Here is a 10,494-nt window from a genome sequence, read left to right as displayed (position 1 = left end):
CAGAAATATATAATCAGGGTTGCCCAAACTTTTACATACTATTGTATATATGTATACATATTACAAATGTTTCACAAGATCTGTCCTTGCAAAACTGCAATTGAAAACACCCTGTGTTTTTATGAATGATGAATCTGATGAATGAATGAATGTTTATCAGCATTTACTGAAAAATTTTTTCGCACATACCATTAAACCATCGCCCCCTCAAAACATACGCACAAAATGCACTTCAATGGGTGTCAATTGCGCACACGGGGTGTCTCGATATCTATTCCATGCAAATAATGGGATTCATCTGTACTTTATTGTCCATATACCTCTCCAAAGTAATTGCATGCAACTGGTAATTACAGTATCAAAGAACTCACTATTTCCTTTATTTCTCTCAGTCCTTCTGTTTTAATTGATATCCTCTTTCCTGTGCTACATTTTTCTGACTTCATACATGCTCCAAGGAAAGCCCAAGTGACCCGATACCTCAGTGGAAATGTAATGAGCCTGAGGAAGGAGATGTTGAAAATTCTTTTCATTTCCTTGAGAAAGCTTTACTTGGGAATGACTGCGAATACACAGCCAAAGCGCAAAGATATGTATCAACAGATGGATGGAACACTGTGGAAGTGAAAGTGACACAGTGGACATTGGCTGTGTCTGTGTGTGCCCACATTAAGGCCTTGATGCGGCTCTCCTCTTCACTCATTTAGCAGCATTACTGCATACGTCAAAGGGCCATTAGCTATCCCAAATTGTTCAACACTTGAGACTTACCCAATTCTCAATGACATCAGAAGGAGGGCTGGAAATAAGAGTAGCCATGTGTGCGGTGTGATGCCTTTGACTGCAGTCCACTCATGTTTCATCCATATGAATGTGAGTGAGCTGTGTTTTGTGCGTGTATGTGTGCTTGGTACTGACGTCAATACTCCTCCATTGCTGATTTAACGGAATAGGGGAGGTCTCATAGCACCTTGTAGGAGTCAGTGAGCTCTATTTATAGATTGAAGTAAACTAGGTGTGAATCCAACAGGTGAAGTTTCACATTATCAATGCCGAGATGAGAGCATGAAGGTGTTTGGTGGTATATTTTTGGGGGTTTTCAAATTACACATATTCTTTTTGAGGTTTTTGTACCACACCAAGAGATAAAGCAAACAGTCACAAAGGGAAAATAATAAAATTGTATGATCCAAAGTCAGGTCGGTTTGGCCTCATGATGTTCAGTTGGACCCAGCGAGGCCTTCTCTGTTAGCCTAAACCCTATCAAGTGCATTGATCAACATTTAAATTAAATCTAAATTTCATAGCGTCTTGGCTAACGAGCTTCCAGTAGCGTGTACAGTATATTAAATATATTGATGCATCATAGCGTCTTGGCTAACGAGCTTCCAGTAGCGTGTACAGTATATTAAATATATTGATGCAGTTATATTTGTCTGATCAGATTTCATGTGCTGCCATGTCAATGTAACCTTCAGAATCAGAAGTGCACACACACATATACACACACACACACACACACACACACACACAGTCACACACAGTCCAATTCAAGGGTCATTGTTTTTTATCCAGGCCTTCCTGTGAGACGTATATTGTCATATTGTCCTCATACCTGTGTGGGTTCTCTGGTACTCCGATATCCTGCCACACTCTCAAATCACATTTGTCCGCCTGAGGATCATTACTTTAGAGGTATTGATTTTCGTCCTAACCATCCTCACATTCGGTTGCGAACAGCTCCAGTGAGAGTTGGAGATTGCCATTGAAACCACATCATGTGCAAAAAAAAAGCAATAATGAAGCCACCAAAGCTGACCCCTTCAATGCCTTGTAGCTGCACCTCGAAGGGTTCCGTACCCCAAACTCTCAGAGCACTCTCACAGAATTCTCCAAGGCACATGGTTCAACACAAGATCTGAGGTGAATTACCTCCTCACAGGTGCCATGGAGATTTCTGACTGACTTTGCCAGAACCCACCTCAGTGAAAGTGTCTTGAATGGATTTTACACAATTTTATTATATCATATCGTGTTAAATGTGTCCACTCAGCATCCATTGCAACTTTGTCGTCTTAGAAGGGGGGATTCCTCCATCTCCCTTCTCAAGGTTTCTTATTTTTCCCCAGTTGTTGTCTTTTTTTTTTTTTTTCCTTGCCCTCCTGGGGGTGAAGATCAGGGCGTGTTATTAATATTTGTTAACTGTGGGCACGTGAAACCCTTTGTGATTGCTTTCATGCTGAAACCACTACAAATAAAAAAAATCCGCCGAGATTCCAAAAGTAAAACCCCCTAAAAAGACCAACATGGTGTTGCCCTACTGGTAAGTGTTGGCAGACACCAAGACCAGATGGTCACCAGCTATCACCAGCTCCTGGCTGGAGCCCTAGTAACATTTTGATTCTGCTCTATGGCTATGGTTCAAATAATTGGGCGGGTGGCCCAGAGACCAACGGCTCAGCTGTTTGAATCTTGGGTGTTTTGTCTGACTCTTGTTCTTTCATTTTGCTTTTGCTATTGGCCTAGCAGTTTCAAAATCACGCTGGTCTATGTTTTTTCAATAGCAGGGAAGTAGCATTGTTTTTTTCAGGGACATCCCTTCTTATTTCAACAGGACAAAGCCAAGCCACATTCTGCACATCACAAATGTGTGGCTTCGTAGTTAGAGTCTGAGTATTAACTGGCCTACCACCAGTCCAGACCTGTCTTCCACTGAAAATTTGAGGTGTATTTGGAAAAAGAAAATTATGACAACGGACACCTCGGGCTGTTGAACAACTGAGATTGTACTGCACATCCAATAAGAATGGGCAATAATTCCACAGACAAAGTGTCAACAGTGGTAAACATGCCCCTGTCCCAATTTTTTTGGGGAATGCGTTGCAGGCATCAAATTAAAAATGAGGAATATTAACTGGCAGCACTGGTCAGCGCTTCCACCTCACGGTGCAGAGGCTGCAGGTTCGATTAAATTGCAGAGGTTTTGGGTTCGATTCCGGCTCCAGCCTTCCTGTGTGGAGTTTGCATGTTCTCCTCGAGCCTGCGTAGATTTCCTCTAGGTACTCTAGTTCCCTCCTACATCCCAAAAAACATGCATGTTAGGCCTATTGAGCGCGACAAATTGCCCGTAGATGTAAGAGTGAGTGCGGATGGTTGTTCATCCGATTCCGCCGATGACTGCTGGGATAGGCTCCAGCACCCCCGCGACCCTCATGAAGAGAAGCGGTTCAGAAAATGGATGGATGGATGGATGGATGGATGGATGGATGGATGGATGGATGGATGGATGGATGGATGGATGGATGGATGGATGGATGGATGGATGGATTTGGGGTGACACTTTACCAGGATAGCAACAACCTTGGGTTCTCATTATTTCTGTCAACAGAACAGCCAACTGAGATGCAGTCTACATCGTAAATGAAACAACCTCACCACAGACCTGCTGCAACTCACAGCAGCGACAGGATGCTGACATTCATTTCACTTCTTACAATCCTAACACTTAATGCAACACGTTGAGAATGACATCATCCATGTGTGAACAGGATCCAATGCGAACAAAGGTGTTTTAACGCAACACTAAAACTACTGCAGTAATATTACACACCCAATGGATTCTTCATAAGTACACCTGTACAGTCTATTGAAATGCAAGACAAGAGTTTTAGCAGAATGTCTGCTTGATAACAGACTTGTTTTGGGTTAATGTGCTTCATGCATTGTCTTTGTCCCAACACCTACATCCCCTTAATCTGCATCACAAAGGACAAAGACCATGATGCTTCCCAATCTTTCCGTGAAAAAGTAAGAAAACAAGTTGCGAACATCTGCACTCATGAGCTCTATTTTACGACCTTTGAACTCCCCAACCTCCAAATTTCACACCTGTCAGGATCGTTAAGAGTGAAAAGGGCTGCGTTCGAAAACAGATGGAAACTTTCCATTCAGCTTTCATCAATCCATTTTCTATAGCGCTTGTCTCCACGGGGGTCGCGGGCGAGCTGGAGCCTATCCCAGCCGTCATCGGACAGTAGGCAGGAACACCCTGAACCGGTTGTCAGCCAATTGTAGGGCACAAAGAGAGAAACAATCATCCGCACTTGCACTCACACCGAGAGGCAATTTGGAGTGCTCAATCAGCCTACCAAGCATGTTTTTGGGATATGGGAGGAAACCGGAGTGCCCGGAGAAAACCCACCTGGACACGGGGAAAACATGCAAACTCCACACAGGAAGGGCGGGAGGTGGAATTAAACCCGCACCCTCCTAATTGTGAGGCGGACGTGCTAACCAGTGCGTCACTGTGCCACCTTCAGCTTTCATAATTATTCATATTCATGCAGTTATACATTTTGTGCAGCCTTTTTCAAAGCTGACATGGGGCCAGAAGCCAGCTATAGGTCTACCTTAGAGCAGATGTCACAAGTAATTAATCTGTTTATTTATTTATTTATTTATTTATTTATTTATTTATTCTTTTGTCTTCCAAATGTTCGACATAGCGGTCATTGCACGACGCTGGACAAGACGTTTTCTTTAAATAGATTTAGTTTCTTTTTTCTGACAAATGTCTTATTCTATTCAAGAGCGAAAATTGCTTTCTGACAGTTTTAGCTGTCACTTCAGCCTTTGTCAGAGCTGTCACTGCTTCCTTTGGTGACAAGTCTAAAATTTGTCTGGAAAAGAAGAAATTCGAAAGCTATTTAAAAAAAAAAAAAAAGATGACATCACAGAGATAGGACGTATTGAGCTATTTGCCTGCTGACAGGTCGAACATTTGATCAATCGAAAGACAAAGTTGTTTTTATAGAAAGCAACACCATGTGGGAATTCAAAATGTTTGCCTGTAAGAACACAAAGGTTGATTTTTTTTGGTGTTGTTGCAGTTCGGTGTGCGATGGTCAATCACCAAATCAAATTTGACCACAACAGTCCTATTTTGTATAGATCAGCCATATTGCTTTCTGTAGTTGACTTAAGAACACATATGCACAATTTTGACCTCGGGCTCACAGGATACACAAGTCAGGTGTCACAAGTGCAACTTATAGTATGTTGCACACCTGCCTGCCCATTTTGTGCTTTGGCCAAGCATGCATCTTCCTCATCGGTCCTTGTTTAGTACACAACGGAATACAAGCAGACCAAGGAGGCACAGGTGAGATGGATTAATAGTTCATCAGTCTTTATATAATTCCAGAGTTCCAATGTGCTCTATGGATGAGGAAGAAGACGGTTGGCATCTTTCAATAACGCATACATGCATTTTGCACACAGGTACGACGTAATTTGTCACTCACAAAATTCGCAGGGTGACCTAAATTCCCTAAAAGAGACAGGGATTGAAAGTTATTCTGATATCAGTGCATTCATAGAAGAAAAAAATGAGGTTCATGTCATTTTCTGGTTTCTAACGTGAACGTGAGTTAATTTGCACTGCAACTCACGGTCCACTGACAACTTATGCTTTGTAAAGGCTCACCAGTGACCTCAGTCCAATGGCCCAACATTGGACCCTGTTGGTACAGACAGATCTGAATGGGCAGGAGAAGTAGAAACATTTAGAAAACAACAACAACCAAACACCTGATGAATATGACCGTGTTTTCTTCACAGCCCAAAAGACACAGCAGCTCCTCATGACATCTTGTCATTGACGGCTGCCTCTTTCAATAAGTATTAGCATGTTGAGTAATATTGACGTCAAGACAGAAGGTAAACGGCTGTGACGTGAGACCACATGCTTCACACTAACATGACACTGACATTTTGTTTCGCATTTATTTGCGCTGTACCTTAAAAGACATCATGGTTATCTCCGACATCTTGCACTTAGCTGTTTTCACATTGGTGATAAATTTGGATTTTTCTTCAGTCAGGATATCTGAGAAAGAAGAGAGATAAATACTTGTGAATGATATCCTTTTTTAAAACATTTATGTCACTGAGTTGCTCTGGGAATTGGTGGCAGATGTGGCGGATAAACTGCATTTCAGTTGTTATGGGAAAAAAGAGCATACTTTTTTTGTGGAAACTCTGAGTTTGCAAAGTACACAGGATGTGATGCACTCTGGCTGGTATTGCATATATAGAACCTTTTTGTGGATATCATTATTCCCACGTGCCTCGTGCTGATTCTCTGCACTCGTGCTCTCAAAGCTGTGACAAAATCGAATCATCACCTGTGCCATATGAATGTCATGTAAATCTCCAACTGACTTATCATTTGCACGTATACATATAGGGTATGTAAAAATAGCATTTCAATTACATACTGCAGAGAAAGGAATATTTTACAGACAGTGAGAGAAAGTTGCTGAGCTGAGCTCAGAAGAGAAATACCCCCGACATCAAAAAGGGAATCGAGGTGTATTAGTGCTAGAGCTTCAAATATGACCCTAAAGTTTCAAAAGCATTTTATCTTCATTTGTACATTTACAGCCTTCTGAGCAACTCTACAATCTTAAAACGGCATCAAAAACTCAGAGTTAATTGACCCATCTAAGTCTCGGTTGTCACTACCTGTCACGCGGGGGCATCTTCAGCACCCCGGCCAGTTCCGTTCCCCTCCACATCACCAGTACTATTCCAGGATGCACATCATTCACAGTCACTCCCACAGTAATCACTGCTGATTACCTGCCATCTACTCATCTACCCCGCTACTTAAACCCCGCATTCCCATCACCCCTTGTAATCTGACAAGGGGTCAATCTGGTCCCTTGATGCTCATTGCTTCTATCCTAGTTTCCAATCGATTTCTGTCGCTGATCCTGCTTGCTCGTCCGTCTGACCGAATTACCCTGAGTGCCACCTGACCTCTCACTTGTTCTCTTGACCACGATTCTGCCTCACATCATACCAATTGGTTGCCCCATCCAATGCTTGTCCTGTCAGGTCGGGAACCCTAAACAATTCAATAGTGTCCAGCGCCATTTAAACCCGCGAAATCCTTAGGATCCGCCAGGAAAACCGTCCCCTTGTCGACTATGCCTCGGACATCCGGACCGTGGCCCGATGAAGCTACTTAAAGTCTTTACGGCTGTCTGAGGATCTCTCAACCCTTGATGAAGCAATAGACCTGACTGCGCGGATTGATCGTCAAATCCAGGGGCGGAGAAAGGAACGAGGCAGGTCAGGGGCATTGGCCCTCCCAGGCCCCAAACAACAGGTGGACCACTCGATCCATGTCTTCTCCAATGGTAGGTTGCACGTGCCTCCCTGACACCAACATTGGTTGTCCTGCCTGTCCCATTACACCACCAAAGTGGTATTTATCATTAAATGTTTTCTTGGGGTTTGCAGTGAACTTGAACTGCATTCCATCATGTATTTTTTCTGAAACTTTATTTACCTCTTTTTGCTCCAGAAGCAAAGCCAAATATAACAAGCATCTTCTCTTGGGTGCTAATGTTGTAATTGGTCAGTGTATTTATTGCCTGCAATCACTTCTGCAGTGAGCTCTCCCATGCAAATTACTTTCAAAGATTCTCCCATGGTTACAATTTTAAATGATTACTTTCAGCCTCATATTGAAAAAGCTTGTCGTATGACTGTTTCACAACATTCGTGATACAGCTCTGCAGTCACCAAGACAAACATTAGCACGGAAAGCAATAAGTGAGGTGAAGCAATAATGTTAGACCTCTGGAGGTTCTTATTGAGTTAACCATCTTCCCATTATTAGTGGAAGGCAGCTGTTAAATAAAGTAAGTCTGTCTTTCTTTTTCTGGTGCTGTCTGTCTGGAAGAGATTATGTGCCATAGAAATGACCAGGAGCTATTCATTCAACAGCACGCTTGGGAGGCAACAAATTTTCAACAAGAATGCAGCTGCAGAGGTCAAGTCACGTGCCATGTCGAAGTATGGAAGAAAACAGAATTTACCCTGAACAACAATTTCATTTTTTTTCAGTCTTCATACTGTACTCATCTCAAATCCAAAATGACTTTTGAGTGCCCAGATGAAAGAATAGTGGTTGACAGGTCTGCTTGTCACATTTTGTAATGTTGCCAGTCACGGTTCAGAGCTCATTGATATATTTTATTTAATCCACTTCCACTTTGGTGTCCTGAAACGCCTCTGAGCTTGCCAGCTTATCAGATGATTAGATTTGGATAAAACGCAGATGTGTTGTCACCATCCACCCATTTTCACGAGTGGCATTCTTGTATGGCAACTCCATTGGAATTGGGATTTTTTATAGTATGATGTAGTCGGTTTAAATTATATTTTAAAAAAAAAAGAAAAAACAGCACAAGTTATAAACGTTTTGTTTTGCTTTCAAAGAAATTATTGAATTAATGACCTGACTTGACTTACATAAGACAAAATGACTGGACTTGTGGTTTAAAACTTGCATGTGACATGTGTGACTCTTCTCTGCTTGCACCTTTCCCACCACTGTTTGGTGAACTTCCTTAGCAGGCAGAGCTGAGGGTCACATAAATGAACCAAAAAAAGGGAAGCAGCCAAGAACAAGGGGAAGTGAGAAAAATGCAATCTTGTCACAATAATTTTTTTCATTACTCTCAAATAATGTACTGGCAAAATTGTGCAATGCAAATCCACTGTGTGAAAGAACAACTGAAAATGCATGTTAGAATGAATGAAGAATGTCAAAACTATCCCGCAAAAAGATTTTTAGTATCTGCAATCAAAGTTGAAAAGTACAAACCTCTTATGATTGCTTATTCTGAACCAATCTGTCTCATTATTCACATGAAAATGCAGTTAGAACGGTCGTAATCCTGCAACCAGCTCAATTCTGTGGGTACACCCTTAAAAATGTCTGTGTGTTTTCCTTTATTGTCTTTTTGTAGCATTTTTGCAAAACCTTATTCCAGAGGACAAACAACCATCAACAGGTGTTAAGAGGAAAGACACCACCCGATCGAGCTCCGCTCAATGTGGAAGAGCACCACAATTCTCACCCTTTCTCGAAGCGATAGGCGAGACAACCTGCAAAAGAAACCTATTCAATCACTTACCACCACACATGTCTATAGGTGAGACTACATATCGACCGGTAAGTGAGCCTGTTGGTCTCCAAGCTGCCTGGATGCATTACCATTGTTACGACAGTCTGCGTCATAGTGATTTTTTTTCTATATCTTCTGAACTTCTCCCCAATGTCACTCTATTTCCTACTCACTAAAAATTTTATGTAATGCATTAATCCAAATTCCAGCCCAACTCTTGTTCCCTTCATATCTGCTATTTATTTTTCTATTGGCACTTTTGTTGTTACATTATTATTTAAAACAACAATTGTGAGACTTAAAGTGAAAAGATCTGGTTCAGAACCAAACACCAGCAATAACCTTCCACTGAACCACAATTCCAAAATTCTTGAGAACCGTCACATGGCCACATAATGTTCCAAAGCACAGATATAACACAATTTCCATTTTCATTACATCAACAGATCCTGTACTATTACACCAAGAAGAACATTCTGCTAGCTGCAACGTCCTCCATTATGTGGATTAGGTCTCGGGTAGCATATTCTTGGAGGCCCACTGTGACTGCTGATTGCCATTAGGTGCCCAAGTGAGATCCTCAAACTTACAGTTCAACTCATACAGTAGGTCTTTCTGATGTATGACTGTGCTCAGCCTCATGTGGCTGAAGTATGCCTCCAGTTCTTGATCTCATGGACTTGTCTGCCTATTCACTGGAGGATTAAGGTCCAATCAAACCCTTTTTGGGGGATTTTGTTTGGTATTCAAGGCTTATTGCATCCACCGCCACCACATAGAACCAGTCATGGTTTTGTCCTGCCCTGATCCAGGTCTGGCAGGAGATCCCTTCTGGAGAACATTTTTCATCTCAACAGAAGTAATGCATATGAAACACATCAACACAGTCTAGGTTATGAAATAAAATAGAAATTTAAAAAAAAAAAGAAAAGCAACATGTAGAAAAAAAACAGACCTCCATGGGTTGATGATTTTGACTTCCATTGATCATTAAAATGACTAATATTTTATTCACTGGGATCCAAGCACGTGTTCCATCTATTTATTTTTAGCAGTGTATTATACAAATGGAAAAAAGTTCAACAAAAATCCCAACAGTCCCAATGACGTTAGCGGTAGCTATAAGACCGGATGGAGAAAAAAAAAGACGGCAATGTGTGTTGTGTGCTTTCATCTCCTCTCATCGCCTCCTCTGAGAGCAGTCAGCAGATGGACCACAGAGGCTTTTAAAGCAGTGCATCGGAAAAAAAACACCCATTGATCAATCCATTCACCCCTCTCGAGTTGTTCATCAATGAAACCTAATCCATTAATAGGACATAGAATGTGTCCAAACATGTCACGTGTCACATCTCCTCAATGAATGAGATGATGAGAAACATATGTGGTGTATATACGGAATGGGGAAAATTGTGAAGGGAAACTACTTGAAAGTCACTGAGCACATAATGATGCCATTTCTATGCACACCCACATGAAATGTAAATTGTGGAAGAGCAGTAGTTTTAAA

The sequence above is a fragment of the Syngnathus leptorhynchus genome, chromosome 5 (assembly GCF_054491065.1).
Source record: "Syngnathus leptorhynchus isolate UIUO chromosome 5, UIUO_Slep, whole genome shotgun sequence".
NCBI lineage: Eukaryota > Metazoa > Chordata > Actinopteri > Syngnathiformes > Syngnathidae > Syngnathus > Syngnathus leptorhynchus.
This window is presented reverse-complemented; position numbering follows the sequence as displayed.